This window comes from Schistocerca gregaria, chromosome 1 (assembly GCF_023897955.1).
Source record: "Schistocerca gregaria isolate iqSchGreg1 chromosome 1, iqSchGreg1.2, whole genome shotgun sequence".
NCBI classification, from domain to species: Eukaryota; Metazoa; Arthropoda; class Insecta; order Orthoptera; family Acrididae; genus Schistocerca; species Schistocerca gregaria.
In genome coordinates, this window is record NC_064920.1 from 217,822,806 (window position 1) to 217,839,839 (window position 17,034).

The window sequence follows — 17,034 nt, forward strand, 5'->3', positions numbered from 1 at the left end:
CCTCCAAACAGCTTGGAGCACATGGAAGATGCACAGCAAAACTTCAGATGAAGGAAAGGAACTGTGAATAGCAGATTGCTCTGCTTGTGAATCATCATTTAAGAAAATGTTTGGACCATAGATATGTCAACAAAACAGATTTTCACCTATAGTCTTATTCAGAAGCTGAAAACCAATTTCTACAACACCACAAATATGTACACATATTGCAAGGGGCGAGAAAATGCTGAAAAAGAATATTAAATAATCAAAATTTGCTTAATACACTCTAATCACTATTGAAAAACAACATATGAAAAATGTTTCTTGCCGTACTACATAGTAGTTGTCCTCACTGGTGAACATTTTAGCAGACACACTTCCAATTTTAACATTATAATCATATATTTTTTTGGAAAAACGATTCTTTTTCTTCACTGTTAAAATCTACTGAGCTTCAGTCTTTCTTAAAAACACTTTGGTACAAATGACAACTATAATTATAGTCTGAACATCTGCAAGTACTAAAGAATAACTTGGCTGATTCATCTGAATTTCGATAGCCTCAAAAGCAGCAGCATTTGAATAGCCTTTTTTGAATAGACTAATCAACTCATCCATCATGTCACTTGATGATTTTCTTAAGATTAAGAATGTTGCACTTCCTAAACTGTGGTTATGATTTAATGTTAGATTTATTTTACACAGCATTTCAGGCAAGAAATCACCTTTCCATTTACATTTCCTTCTATATCTTGTCTTCATAGCGTGTATAGTAGCTGCCAGCTTTGAATAACAGTTTGTATTTTTGGTTACCTTATGTACAGCTGGATCATGTATGTATTTGTATTTGTATTTATTTATTTATCCTGTGGATCATATATTGTACAAAGTACACATGATATAGGACAAGTAATTTTTCTTAACAAATATGTAGTTTGGAGAAAAAAAATAGGCAATGGACCGCCATTTAAAAAAATGTACACAAAATTGTTCATTGATGAATATAGTAACTTCACACACAGAGAATACAAAGAATTTACATGGGGAACTAAGAAATATGTAGGCAATGTAGTGCTACTTTAAATTTACACAAATAATCACTGAGATTACAGAATAGTGAAAATGTCAACTGGAAACACAATGGAAGGACAATGTCATTGAAAAACTACATTAAACATGAAATTAACATTGAGATTTCACAGAAAATTAAGTTTTAATACTAATAGAATGTGTACTTGTACATTCATAAAGCGAGTTGAAAAATTTTGTGAAGTGAAACTGAAACATAGTTGTATATAGTAGAAATTAGGTTATTATTTTGCCTACAGAATGTTTTACTCTAATCACAGTATTTTACAAAGGAACTTTATAATTTTTCATTTCCAGGAATTCTTGTATTGAATAGAAACATTGCTTTGTCAGAAATGCCTTTAGTTTATTTTTAAATATTGGATCTGGAGCAGTTTTTATTTGTTCAGGAATTTTATTTTGTAATACGACACCCAGATGAGTTATATATTTTTTGTATAATGATGTCCTTGAAAAAATTTGATGAATATTAGATTCACAATTAGTGTTGTTTTGACAATGCAGACGCTGGTTAAAAATTATTTTCTGTTCTGATGCAGGATCAGTTGATCTAATGCTGGATGTACTTTTCGAGAAAGACTGAAACTCTAGTACCCATTGTTTAAAATCATGCTCATTTTCAGCAGCTACCAGGAATTTTACTTCCTCCAGTTTCCGGTCAGTTTCACTTCACACCACATCAAACAATAATGTATTCTATGGCGGCAGAATTTTCTGTTGAAACGCAACACGAAAGTGTAATAATGAAGCAAAACTAACAGAAAACACTTACAAGAATTCCAGTCTTTTCCTCGTGCGTAAAGTTCTCTTCAAAACGTAACATGTTAGGCTCTCCGCAATCCATCATAAGTCACGGACATTCAACCGAAAAAAGGCTTTAGACTTCAATTGAAACTTCCGGACTGAGAGGCCATGGTCGATGTACAAAATTTCCACCTAACGTTTCGTCTCCATCTGCGGGAGACATCTTCTGAGGTCTTCCGGCTACTGCCCTTAAATATTCATATAAGCTGCCGGCACCACTCAGCTACCGGAACGGACGCTTACTAGACATGATACAAAGAGTAAAGATAACACATACCTCATATAAGTCCAAACTTTTACTAAAACAATTATCTGAACTAAACCACATCAAGATATGATCCCTCAGCGTAGCATATTAGGGCTATTACTGTTCGTACGCCAGTAACTTTTACTGTGGTGTTAGTAATGGAAAGAAATTGTCTTTGCTGAGGTGACAGTAATATTAAAGTCACTGGGAAAACAAACAAGAGAACTCCTTGCAGGTAAAAATACAAAGTGAAATCATCAACGAAGTTAACAACTGTTTGGTACACAATACAGTGACACAGCACAAAAAGAAAACTAATGTTATGAATTAAAGTTCGTAAAGGGACAACGTCTGTTAAATTAAATGTAGATGGCACCTCTACAGAATGCCTAACAAACCAAAATTTCTGGGAATAAATATTGATTCTCAGTTGAAACGATATGAACCCATCAAGATACTTGCAGACATAATGTCATCAGCATGTTATAATTTTAGAGTCTTCTAGTCAGTGTATCACAGCCAGAGTCTTTTCGTTTCATGCTATTCATCTGTACAGTCAGTTCATAGCTACGGAATTCTTTTGTGGAGAACAAATGTACAGAGTGTGAACACGGCTGTAAAATTACAGAAAACAGCCATAACAATAGAAGATATCTCCCGCAGATGGAGACGAAATGTTAGATGAAAATTTTATACATCGACCACGGCCTCTCAGCCCGGAAGTTTCAACTGAAAACAACACCGGCTGTGAAAGCCTACATTGTATGATTAAACGCGGTAGAATTTCAAGGCAAGCGCGCTACGCGCCTCACGCGGTTGGCTGCGTCATTCTGGCCTGTCATTGGTTGGGCGTGTGTTCTGGCAGAAGTGTTGTAAGCGATCAGTTTTCGCTTTACTATCATCTGCGTATTTACGTTCGGCGCGAGGGGCAAATTTTACAAGAAGTGACTAATGAAGTCCAGTGTGAAGTACATACAGACGGTGGCGGGCAAAGATTTTGGAACCTAAGCTTTCCTTAAAAATATATAACAACAGTTCCGTATTTTGTCGCTGTCTATATTTGAAGAACGTAAGAGAAATTGATTTCAAATGTATAGCCTACCTGATTATTTCTAGGCTTGTTTAGAGTCAAGTAATATCGCGACGTGTCACCAGAAGATCCGTACTAATAGTGTATTATGGGAACAGTTAACACTACTTGTGGATAAATACTGGTTTACTTTTAACGAAATTAAATCAGTGCGGTAAAAGAATGTATTTTCTGACTGGACGAAATGCCAACATACATGGTATTGTGTCTAAATATATTGCGCGTGTAGAATCGTCGTTTCCCTTATACTATTGCATCGTATCGTAACTATTTTCTCAGTACGGCAATTTTGAGTTTTGTTCATTTATGTGATTGTAGTGCATAGTTATTTTCATATGTACCTACGTCCAAACTCGACAAAATCAGACTGTGGCATTACATTCTTGCCTTCATTTATATCACAGTCTTTTTGGTTTACAGTGGAATCGGGAAAAACGAAGTTTCCTGAAGTGCTGAGAGATGGCTACATTCTGAACTATCATAAATATCAATTGATTCTAGTCGGCTTTGGCGGCTACAGATCCAGAGAGCTGTACTCCATTGAGTTTCCATACTAGTATGCTTTTGCAGCCAATCACTTCATTTGACTGTTTGATGATGTATATATGATGTGGGCATTCCCACTTCTGTCATCTTGAGTAACCTGTGAAAATAATTTTCATTGTCTTATTGGTTGGGATTCTTGACTTTGTTGCTGGACTGGCCTCGTTTGATAAAGTTCTTATTGATACCGGTATTAATTTTGGTTTCTTATATTTCATTACTCCTGTGGAGAAATCTTGTGTTGAAGAGTGCTGGCCGGAGTCGCCGTGCGGTTCTAGGCGCTACCGTCTGGAACTGCGAGACTGCTATGGTTGCAGGTTCGAATCCTGCCTCTGGCATGGATGTGTGTGATGCCTTTAGGTTAGTTAGGTTTAAGTAGTTCTAAGTTCTAGGGGACTGATGACCTCAGAAGTTGAGTCCCATAGAGCTCAGAGCCATTTGAACCATTTGTTGAAGAGTGTTCTCACACACATTTGGTGAAAGTCATTCACAACTATCTTGAAACCATTTATCACCCTTGTAAATGAACTGTTTTGACCATTTTTCTTTTACTTTTAGTACTTCCTTCACCATTGAATTCCAATATTGCTATGCCACTGTGGGACACAGAAGCCATCTGGCAATAAAGCAATTTCAGATGTATTCTCAAACAGTGTCTGAAAAAACTGACCATTAATGGATTGTTAATCACATTTTCATCCACTGGCTTAATAGAGGGGGGAGTAAACTGTAGCTAGACTTTTTTTGTGTCCATTTTCTTCACTTCGGATTGTGATGCAAATTCATGAAAGATCCACATTATATATAATAGTGACAAGTAATGTGCGTTTGTTAGAAGCAAGCATGTCATAAGAACTGCCTCTACTTTAATTTTTTTAACAGCAAGCAACCTGTAAATATATCATAATAAATATGTGGCAGGAGTGATTCTGGAAGCTCTCTGAAGAAATCTTTCAGAATATTTGCGACATCTCACATATCGAGTTTCCCACCACTGTTGAGATGTCTTTATCTGACTTTGTCAGGCATTTGGAACTTGCTTTGTGATGGAGCCTTTCCATGCCACAGTTCTCTTCACTACATTTACATGTCAACAATGAAATAGGAACTTCAGTGCCACGCCCAGAATCCAAAGTTATTTACTGACACTGCAACTGAAGTAAAGGCCTTTAGGAGAGCCTGCTGTCATTACTTCTTGTTGACTGAGAGTACAGTGCTTTTTGTCACTGAATTTCTTAAGCCTGTGATATACGCCTATCACCGGACATGCTTCAGTGCCTCCTAGCATTCCAGAGTGGAAATATGCATAATGGATACAATCAAACTCCATACCTTAAATGAAGGAAGACACGGAAACTTAGTATTACTTAGCAAGTTCTTCTTCTGATTCCCATTTAAACCTTGAATTTAATCTTCATGTGGTCCAATGAGGATGGCTCCAACACCACATGCCATTGTTTGACATAGTTACCCATCATCATGGAACCAAATGTTATGTCAATTACTTCTTCCCTTTTGCTGTTCCTGAATGTAGGTTCATTGCTGTTATTCAGGACCTCTAAGTTGTTAGCTAAGAGGAATTCTAGAAGGTACTCACCTCTACTGTTGGTGTCCTTGCTGCCCCACACTAGTTTGTGAGCATTGGCGTCGCACCCCACTTGGTCACTTTGCCGATGGCAAGTCTCTACCAGTCTCCTCAACTCCAAGGGAAGGGGAGAACTGTCTTTGTAAGGAAGGTATGCTGAGGCCAAAATAATTTCCCTCACATTGCTGCATTTTGATGGTCACTAAGTCCCTAGAGCAGAAATCGATCATTGGCATGAAAGGAATGCCATTTCTAACATAGATGCATGTTCTGGAGTTTCTTGGATTCCTAGCATAGATCAGCTTACCTCCATTGCCTCCGAGGCTCGATACACCCCCTTTGTATAAATAGGGTTCTTGTATCAGGGCCACGTCCACTTCCTGTCTCCCCAGGCAGCGGCTCAGGCCAGCAGAGGCCCCATTACTGTGCTGCATATTAATCTGTAGCACCTCTAGGCTCCGTCTTACTGCCATCTTTGAGGTCTTTGAGAACCCTGATGGGACCTGTGAGAACCCTAAAAACAGTTTCAGGTCCTGCTCCCACATTGCCTTCAGAGACTTCTCACCAACCTCCACCACCAGGGTTCGTCCTTCCGGAGCAACCTTCTGGTTGACCACTCTCCAGTCATCTGTCGGAACTTTTGGGTTCTGGGCCGCTATTTTCCCGAACAGAGTCTTGAGACTTCCTTAGGATTCTTGGGTACCTATAATGATATCTTTGTAGTCTTAAGAAGCTCCGCTGCTGTCTTGACCAGCAGCTTCGCATCTTCCCACGGGGATATCATGGGCACCTTGTCCTTGAGCCACCCCTCCTTCCCCCCCATCTTTTGCAGAGAGGGCCATATGTACTTGTTCTTCCTGCTGCAAGGTGATGGCCACCAGTGGATAACCTTCCTGGATAACTGCCATCCTAAAAACCAAGACTGCAGTACTATAGGTCTGTTTTCCTATTTCTTGCCTCGGTTTTTTCTGGACATGCTTATCCAGGGAGGAGGGAGTCTTTGATTCCTTGGTCTAGCTTCTCGGTTAGTTCCCACTTCTGGCTCAGGTCTAGACCCTGATTCCGTTGTGGAAGTGCCTTCCATCAGTACAGTTCCCGATGCTTGGGTATCTGAGGTCTCAATTTGTCCCTCAGTTTCTTTTTCTGTAGTTGTGTCCATGTTGATCCCACAAGGTTTGGGGATCTAAAAGGTCCACACCACAAATGTCCCGCACGGTGTAAGGCTAATTACTCAGGGAGGTTGCCCGGTATCCTTGAGGCTCCATTTGCGGTACATCTTCCCATGTGCCACGCACCCCTCAGCATGGATCGCATCGTACCTAGGGTTGGGTCAGGGAATAGGGTAGGACTAGGAGTGGATAGGGAAGATGGGATTTTGTGGGACACTCTTAGTTTGATCCATCGGCTGAGGCCTTTCTTGCAGTAGGTCCTCTACCTTCGGCATAGCCCTAAGCTTCCTGCAGATACGCAAGCCTCTCCACCTGCACGGACAGTGCTTCATCAAGATGGTGTCCCCCAGAGAGGACTGCAACCAGATCTCACAGGAGTGCTGATTATACAGGCAGTGTAGAGGGCATCACAGTCTTATCACATAATGTCGGCCATGAAATTATTTCTGGTGTCGCACACATTCTGAATTGAAAGAAATGAACTGTCATTCTTGGGTTGCGATGTTGACTTAACACATTCATCCTTTCTGTTACAATTATTGTGTGTTTATAGATCTCAATAGTCTCTTTAAACATACACACATGATAATGTGGTGTTTTCGATACACCATTCATTTTGGTGAATTTTATTTCATGTATCATCTTCATAAAGATCTTCCACTATGGCAAATTTATCTGTGTGTTCTCAGTGGCAATTCCTGTTGTGCTCAATGAGACAGGTGTTAACACTTCTATATGTGGTATCAATATAAACCAGTCCACAAGTACAAGGACTTTTATATACACCCGGTGTAGCCAAAGGACATCATATATCTACCTTCCTGGTGGGTCTGAAGTAGTTTCCACACTGAACTTGCTCAACACTTCCGCAATGCGATATGTAATTGTACTGATGAATGAAAGGAAAACCTTCCCATTGGGCAGCTGTTGTTCATCAGTTCTCATTCTCTCCCTAAGGCGAAGTGCTGTGTGTACCTCCTTGTTAGAATAACCATTCTACTTGAATGGTGATCATAGATTTTCAAGCTCATCTTTTAAGTGAGTCTGTTCACAAATTTGCCTTCGTCACCAGCAAGAGTTTACCTATCAATCACTTGCCAGAGTGGCACAGACAAGACAGCAGATACGCTACCTTCTACCAGTCACCTGCTAGAGTTGCCTTCCAATCAGCCACCAGGATAGCACAGGCAATAGCATACTGTACAGCCACGCCACCACAACTCCTTCAAATTGTCCAGTGACATCTCAGGCATGTCATTGCTAGGCGCCAGATAACTGAAAATGACAGTATAGAAAGGAAGATATTCACCAGTACAGAACAGTGGTTCACCCTGAAGAGGACCACAGCAAGTTGGTTGAAATGTTGGCAATTTATTTTATCCAAAATGAATCTGGCCATGGAAGTCCATGAACCTATATTACTATGCATTTGTTTTTTCCATTTTTATTTTACTTGTGTAAATTCAGCACTATAGCAGCTAACACACATTATGCCATTGTAAGATATAACTTCTATAGGAGTTATTACTATACTATTGCCTGGTTTGTCTTTTGTACCAAAATTACTGCAGGTCACCATAATGCGAGGTATAAACTGTAACAGTGGCATCATGTTGCCTGTCTTCATTTATGACTAGTTTATCAGGTTTGTGTGTCAAGGAAATTATAGCAAATTTGCTGTACCTATTTCCAAGGTTTCCAACATTCTTATGAAATACTTTTTGGTTAGATTTTGTAGCTTATTTGATTAATGTTACTCTGTACACTGCATATATTAATCCTATTTATCAGGAAGCTGTTTCTTACCAACACCTGTGATGAGTTTTCTGATGATATTTTTCTCATTTTTGTTGAGGTGCAAGTAATGAATTGTATGGAATTCTCTCTATAAACTCTTAATTTGATGAATCATACATTTTGAAATAGTTTACGTATGATTTTAAATAGGTTTTCCTTTTGAACCCTTCCATAATCACATTATATTGCAGTATCTATATGTCACACGCAATATTTAGAACATACGTGGCCAAACAGCATTCTGTAACCAAGTGTGCTCCAGCTGCACTCATGTTTAGTGCTCTGGTACAATGGTAAGTGGCGATAAGTGGGAAGAGGAAAAGAAGGCTGCAGCTGTTTGCATAGCAGTCGCCTTGTCAGACATGAAGCAGTTTGCTGAGAAGACTGGGTGATTTATGCTCTGCTTTAGGAATACTATAGCATATGTGCACTTTTTACACTATTATGAGCTAGAAAAGCACTTATTGGAACCTGATTAAGGGTGACAAAAGCTTTTATGGTTGACATCATCAATTATTTGAATTCATTATATGTTTTAATTGAAGGGAAGAATCATTTGAGAACAGATGTAGTCGATAAGATTGGTGCCATCAAACAAAAATTAATTGTATGTAAAATTATGTAAGGATTATTAGAGGAAAAATGATGTAAATATCTGAGGGAGTGTCATGAACAACAAATTAAAAATCTTGAGTGGTGGAATGTGAAGATTGGGGTGGAGGGCATTTAAAGGGCAACTTTTTCATTTTTTCTTGAATAACTCTAAAACCATGGCTTCTAGTGAAAATGTTTCCCAGTACAAAATTAAACTATATTGCATTTCTAACAAAAATTGACCTGTTCATTTTTTCTCCTGGACTAACAGTTTCCATGTTACAGTGGATGAAAATATTGTACATTATCAAAAAACAGTGTTTAATGATATAACATTAATGTTTACTGTTAAATGAAGTGGTTTAAGAACAAATATTAAATGTGTGTACCATGTGTAAGTGCAGTATAGCATTATTAAAGAATAAATTATGTTCAGGGGGTGTAACTGGATGGAGAGTAGAAGCATGAAAGGAGGAGGTAGGTCATATTGTGGCCATGCACTTCCCTCCTTCATAGGTCTGCAGATGAAAGAGGGGGCTGTGATTCCACACTTTATCTGCCCCACAAAGTGAAAAGAAGTAACTACAGGGTTTTTCACAAAGTTATGCCAATCATGCACAGCACATCTGGTAATCAAATACACAGACGTGCTTGGGAGTGTTTACTTTCCACAATTTTTTTTTAAGTGTTGGCAATACTGAGGGGCAGAGGGAGATCTCCTGACCAGAGCAGGCATAGCAGGAACACAATAGTATGTAAATTCACTTTGTAGTGTCCAGATGTGTGAAAGGTGTCGGTAAAAAAGTCCACCAAATGCGAACCATATGCTGTGATTCGCTTCCTGCTCACAGATGGGATAACACCGGCCAACATTTTTTTGCATATCAAAATGGTTTACAATGAAGGTGTTATGAACATAAAAAGTGTGTTTAAGTGGTGTAGGGAGTTTAGTGGAGATAGAACAAATGTTCGCGATGAAGAGAGAAGTGGAAGACCTTCCATTTTGCCTGATAGTTAATGCAAAAAATCGAGGAAACTATTTGTGCAGACTGCAGCTGACATTGGATAAAATATCTGGAATATTTTCAATAACTCTATTATAGGAGACACTCACAGTGATCTGCACAAGATGGGTCCCAAATCAGCTGACAGAATGGTGCAAGAAAGTTCAGGTCATTAGCACCTGCGACTTTCAGGAGGGACTTGAACTGGAAGATGAGGGTTTCCAGAGCCCAATTGTGACTAGAGATGAAACATGGATTACTCATTGCATATTTGAGACAAAAAGACAGCCATCACAGTCATGCAACATCAGTTACTCATTTGCCAAAGAATTAAAATCCACAATTTCGGGCAAAAAATCATGGCCTCAGGGTCTCGGAGACAAAAAGGCATCAATTTGGTCAAATTTCCGCCTCAGTGGGATACCATCAATGCACAACACTTCTGTGAGAACCTAACGAAACTCAAAAGGAGCATCCAAAGCAAAAGGAGGGTAATGCTAATAAAGAGTGTTCTTGTTGCACGACGACTCCCACCCTCACACAGTCTTGGCCACCAGGGCACTCTGGGACTCGTTTGGTGGGAATATTTTGAATTCCCCCTCCCTATTTTCCCCTGATTTGGCATCTTTAGATTATCATGTTTCCACCTACCTTAAGACACAAATGAGTGGGATTAAATTTTCAACTGATGAACAGATGTAGGAAGTTTTTAAAGTGGGGGAAGGGGCTGGCAGGCGAGTTAGAGGACGGCATAGAGAGGCTTGTGCCGTGGCTCACAACATGCATTGATTGGAATGGGGATTATGTGGAAAAGTAACCAATAAATGTGTTAACAAACAATATCTTGTAATTATTTTTATTTTTCCAATACACTTTTTCTAAAATTTCTAAACATGCCGCATAATACTAATGCAAGAAAGGCATATGGACTGAATCTATTAAAATCTCTGCACATTCTTGTACTCAGCTAGAGGGGAAATTGATTTTTAGTTGTCTGCTATGGTAGCTGTAGCATTCTTACAGGAAAGGCAACTTACCCTACAACGAACACTGCTTGCTCTTCGTTTTTGCAGACTGACTAATTCTGTAGCATTTCCTGTTCAGTTCTCTTATGTGAATAGATAGAACAACTTTACTGAGCCGGTGTGTATATAGTGGAATTATTTTCAGTTCATTAAATGGGTTCTTATTTGCAGCTGTTCCCCCTGAGGGTTCAGGGGTTAGAATAGGCCCGTGGTATTCCTTCCTGTCGTAAGAGGCGACTGAAAGGAGTCTCAAACATTTCTGCTTATAGGTGATGGTCCTCTCTCGCGTTTGACCTCCATATTTCCAAATTCTTCCAAAGAGCGAGCCAATTGGGAAAGGGCGCCTTACGTGGTGCATTGTAGCCAGCTTTCTCGTCATCGCATTGCCATCTCTTGAGTGAGGATACATTCCTGGGTGCGATTTCTACCATGTGCTGTACAGTGTTGCTTTTTGCGAAGACGACGACCGTGGACTTCCTTGCACCTAATATCCAGCACTGTAGCCAATCTTTCGTGGTGGGGCCTCTGTGTACCCTGTTGGTTGTAGCCCCCTGACAACACAGGGATTGCTCTGCTGATGCCTGTGCTGTTAACTCTATGCCAAGGAGTAGATGCTTATCTCCCTGGGGCATCGGGACTCCCGGCAATGGCCGTCCTTCCAGGTGGCCCTTGCTGAGGCTAGGTAGTGCACGTGGGGCCTTGGTTGGAGTGGGTGGCATCAGAGCGGATGACCCGCAATAAAGTGTGATACATCATCTTCTGCTGGTGGCCAGCCGCCAGCAGTCTCTAAGTGTTCTTGGGTTCAATTCAATGCTCAGAAATATGATCCCAAATCATTCCCCTCCCTGGCCACACTGGGTGGAGCATAAGGTTCAGGATGGCAGTGACACTTATTCGCCCTGGTTCCTAGTTTGTACAAGAGCTGATGGAGAGTCTTTCATGACAACAAAGCCTCAAGACCCGCAACCTGCCTACGTTTTACCCAAAATTCCCCTCCCTTGGTGAAATGTCTGGGTCGTTTGAGAATGTGTTCTGCATTTTCAGTAGCCTGACATCAGAATAGTCTCTCCACTGTTTATGTACCTTTTTACTTTCTTTCTTCCCCTTCTCCTATCCTTCCTCCGCTTTGGTGTTTGAGGTTCCTCTTTTTCTTCCTTCTTGTGCAGTCTTGAAGGCTGGCCCACTCATACCCCATGTTATAGGCCAGGACCAGGGAGGGGTGATTGCCTGAGCTGCTGCCTTCCCATACTGCCAATTGGTCCCTCTGTCAGGTGTTCTTTTTTCACAAGTTTGATAGAGTGGTGCTTCTGTTGAAGATCAAAGCAGGCTATGAAGTTATCACAGTCCAAATGTACTTTCTGAAGCTGATGAGCTGCTATCAGTGTCGTCGTTAGAACCACGGATGTCCTGTCGATACCTGGCCAGATGTGTCACCTGTCTTAGGGATGCTCATGAGGACGAATGCTCGCCTCCTCCCTGCTGTGTCAATTGCAATGATGACCGCAGCCTCCTCCTGAGATTGTCTCGTGTTTCTCGATGTGCAGGTCATCTGGAAGACCCAGGTGAAGGAAAAAGTGCCTTACTGGGTCACTTTCAAGTTATTGGATAGTCAGAAACCCTGCATTCTATCATCCGGCACTTATAGTATTATCCTTGCTACATCTCCTTCCACACACAACATGACCACGCAGATATGACTTCAATTTCAGCACCGCGGTTGTAAAATCACAGACCCATCTCTTCCTCCAGCTGTGCAACAAGCTACTAAACTTTTGCCTCATGGGGCAAAACCGGCTATATAACAGGTAGGCTGGAAAGGACAGAAGGAATACTCAGACTTCTTATGCCCCTCCAGCCAAGAAACATCTGAGTATTCCTCTGCCAACTGGAAAGCTCCTAGAAATCAAACAAAGGTGAAATATCTTTTCCTTTACCAACTCAGAGATCGTCTTCAACAGTGGTGCCACATGATACTCTCGCCCAGCTGATCTCCATGTCACTGGTATGCACAACCTTTTTTCTGCCATGGTCTCCACAGAGTGACACAAGCAGAGTGCTGGCACCTCTATAGACACCAGGGAGCAGAATCAACCAGCCTCTGCACCCTGTAGCAGTGAGTCTTCGAAGGTTGGCACTTTGCAGCCACCAATGTGACACCTATCAACTTTTCCCCCCTCCTATTTCCTCGGCATGACTGTCCTCCAATGGAACATTCATGGCATTAGATCAAACACAGAGGACTTATGGCTGTTCTTGTAATTGCAGTGTCCACTTGTTCTTTGCCGCCTGGAAACAAAATTGCATCATCCTCATGACTGTTTTGAGTTCTTTCATTTCTTTCTGGTCTGCTTTGACCTTGCTCCCAAGGATGGCATTCCACCTCATGGGGGAGTCATGCTGCTCATCCAGGATGACATTCATAGTCGAACAGTCTCCCTGACTACCCGGCTTCAAGCTATTGCAGTCTGCATTTTTCTTCCTCACTTCACATCTTCCCTTTGTACTATTTACATCCCTCCGTCATTCAGTGTCACCAGATAAGACTTCCCCCAGCTTACTGGGCAACTCCCTCACACATTTCTGCTGCTCGGCGACTTTAATATGCACCACCCCTTTTGGGGCTCGCCCAGAACCTGTCTGAGAGGTGCTCTCGTGGCTAACTTCCTCAATAAACTTAACTTCCTCAATAAACTTAACTTCCTCAGTAAACTTAACTTCCTCAGTAAACTTAACTTCCTCAGTGAACTTAACTTCCTCAGTGAACTTAACTTCCTCAGTGAACTTAACTTCCTCAGTGAACTTAACTTCCTCAGTGAACTTAACTTCCTCAGTGAACTTAACTTCCTCAGTGAACTTAACTTCCTCAGTGAACTTAACTTCCTCAGTGAACTTAACTTCCTCAGTGAACTTAACTTCCTCAGTGAACTTAACTTCCTCAGTGAACTTAACTTCCTCAGTGAACTTAACTTCCTCAGTGAACTTAACTTCCTCAGTGAACTTAACTTCCTCAGTGAACTTAACTTCCTCAGTGAACTTAACTTCCTCAGTGAACTTAACTTCCTCAGTGAACTTAACTTCCTCAGTGAACTTAACTTCCTCAGTGAACTTAACTTCCTCAGTGAACTTAACTTCCTCAGTGAACTTAACTTCCTCAGTGAACTTAACTTCCTCAGTGAACTTAACTTCCTCAGTGAACTTAACTTCCTCAGTGAACTTAACTTCCTCAGTGAACTTAACTTCCTCAGTGAACTTAACTTCCTCAGTGAACTTAACTTCCTCAGTGAACTTAACTTCCTCAGTGAACTTAACTTCCTCAGTGAACTTAACTTCCTCAGTGAACTTAACTTCCTCAGTGAACTTAACTTCCTCAGTGAACTTAACTTCCTCAGTGAACTTAACTTCCTCAGTGAACTTAACTTCCTCAGTGAACTTAACTTCCTCAGTGAACTTAACTTCCTCAGTGAACTTAACTTCCTCAGTGAACTTAACTTCCTCAGTGAACTTAACTTCCTCAGTGAACTTAACTTCCTCAGTGAACTTAACTTCCTCAGTGAACTTAACTTCCTCAGTGAACTTAACTTCCTCAGTGAACTTAACTTCCTCAGTAAACTTAACTTCCTCAGTAAACTTAACTTCCTCAGTAAACTTAACTTCCTCAGTAAACTTAACTTCCTCAGTAAACTTAACTTCCTCTGCTTTAACACAGGAGCACCCACATTCCTTTCAGACCCCACGTACACCTATTCCCATTTGGACCTGTCCTGTTGCACTGTTCAGCTTGTCCATCGTCTCAAGTCTCTCTTCTCTCTGACACATATTCGAGCAACCATTTCATGTGTCCTATCCATTTGCGCAAGCAAATGGCAGCTTTCTAAAGCCGACTGGAGGCTTTACTCCTCCCTGGTGACCTTCAGTGAACATCATTTCTGTAGTTGTTATGACCAAGTAGAATATTGTACTAACATTGTCCTTACTGCCATCGAACGTTCCATTCCTCTCACTTCCTCTTTACAGCACTGTGTCTCATTCCCTTTGTGGACTGAGGCATGCTGCGATGGGATTTACATGCAGGGACATGCTCCCCGCATTTTTAACTGTCATATTCTTCAGGACAGAAAAAAGCTAGCTGGATTTCGTTTACTAGTTCTTTTAACAGTTCCACTCCCTCTTCAGTCGTGTGGGCCAACCTCTGATGGCTCTCTGGGACCATGGCGTAGTAGACCCTACTGCTATCTCCAACATCTTGGGCTGCTATTTTGCATCTGAAACGAGTGGAGAAGGCTCGTACAATACCTTCTCTTTCCAGAATTTTGAATGTTACAATGCCACCTTTACTATGAGGGAGCGAAATGATGCTGTCACTTCATCCCAATCCTCTGCCTCTGGGCTGGATAACATTCACATTCAGATATTGCAGAACCTATCTATTGTGGGCAAGTACTTTCTCCTTCATAAGTACAATCACATCTGGACAGAGGGCACATTTCCCTGATGCTGGTGTGACGCCACTGTCATATCCAGACCTAAGCCTGGTAAGGACAAACACATTCCTTCTTGATCAGACTTTCCCCAGCTTACTGGACAACTCCCTCACACATTTCTGCTGCTTGGCGACTTTAATATGCACCACCCCTTTTGGGGCTCGCCCAGAACTCCATATCTCTCACCAGTTGTGTTTGGAAGGTGACGGAACACATGATTCATGCCCAGATGATATGGTGGCTAGGGTCTCACAATTTACTAACCACTGCATAGTGTTGATTTCGAGCATTCCGTTCTGCAGTTGACCATCACGTCTTTTTGTCAAGCCATGTCATGAATGGTTTTCTGTGGAAAACCCAGACTGTGGCCTTTTTTGATCTGGAGATAGCCTGCAACACCTGCTGGAGGATTGGTATCCTCTGTACTCTATACATGTGGGGCCATCTATTGCAGTTATCCACAGGCTTGTCTCATCATCACTCATAGAGCATTGCAATTTTGTATGGATACATAAACAAGTGTGTAAGTGATTTAAAGTTGCAAGTATGTACGACAGGTAGTAAGGCCTCTAGAGAGCATTAGCATTTTTTGTGTTTACGGCCGTTACCAAGGTTTCATGTAATGCCTAATGTCAATGGAGAGTATTGTTTTGTTTCTCATTACAAACAAGTTATTTTTAAAGTGGAATTTTACATCCCCATTCAGCAGAGCTGGCCGTGCGGTTCTAGGCGCTGCAGTCTGGAACTGAGCAACCGCTACGGTCACAGGTTCGAATCCTGCCTTGGGCATGGATGTGTGTGATGTCCTTAGGTTAGTTAGGCTTAATTAGTTCTAAGTTCTAGGTGACTGATGACCTCACAAGTTAAGTCGCGTAGTGCTCAGAGTCATGTTTCAGCAGAGCTGTCCCAACTTAATCTGGGGTGATATTTGTTTTATTGAGGTGTATTAACAGGGACAGTAAAAGACAAAGAATAACAGTACTTCAGCAGGGACAGCACTACACTGGCCCACAATGGGGACTACAACCCTGCGGAAATACTGCTCATTCACTGCTGGAATACTGGTTATTCTTCTTTTACTGTCCCTGTTAGTACGTATTGATAAAACTAAAAACACATAAGTGTAATTTGGGACCATTCTACCAACTGGAAACGTAAAACTCCAATGCAAAATTCATTATGTCTGTAATGGGAAACAAACTGACATTTTGTCAGTGCTGGGTGTCATATGAAAGAAATGTTGAGCAGGACTTGTTTGAGCCAACTCCAGCTACACATTGCAAAAATCAGATTGCTAATTTCTTCCAAAACACTGGAGAAAATGTACCGGATGATTCATGGGGGAGAGACCCAGTGTAAGCGGTGTGAACAGCGTCAGACATTGAGTGAGTACAGAGGACACAGACATAACGAATATTTGTGTAAGACTATATCATCAGCATCTTACAGTGTCTGAAAGGGGACTCTTTGAAGGTCTCTATTTGGCCGGCTGTTCAAATCATGCAGTATTCACATTTGTGGAACATTTAAATGTCACACTCGCCTGACGTTGGACTGCATCAGAATGTGAGGGAAGGCATGCTTGTTGTCATGATTATGGTTGACCATGTTTGACTTTCACAAG

General features: G+C 41.2%; 1 protein-coding gene across 2 annotated transcripts in view; it reads left to right on the plus strand.

Annotated features, from left to right (window-relative positions):
* The first annotated feature begins 2,981 nt into the window (after window positions 1-2,981).
* LOC126337270 (protein ARV1-like) overlaps window positions 2,982-17,034 on the plus strand; it is a 49,944-nt gene continuing 35,891 nt past the window's right edge. The window contains exon 1 of one of the 2 annotated variants that reach the window (XM_050001454.1): window positions 2,982-3,191. The gene's annotated coding sequence lies outside the window, so the exon portion shown is untranslated. The remainder of the gene's footprint in view (window positions 3,192-17,034) is intronic. The other variant, XM_050001453.1, reaches the window with a different exon arrangement.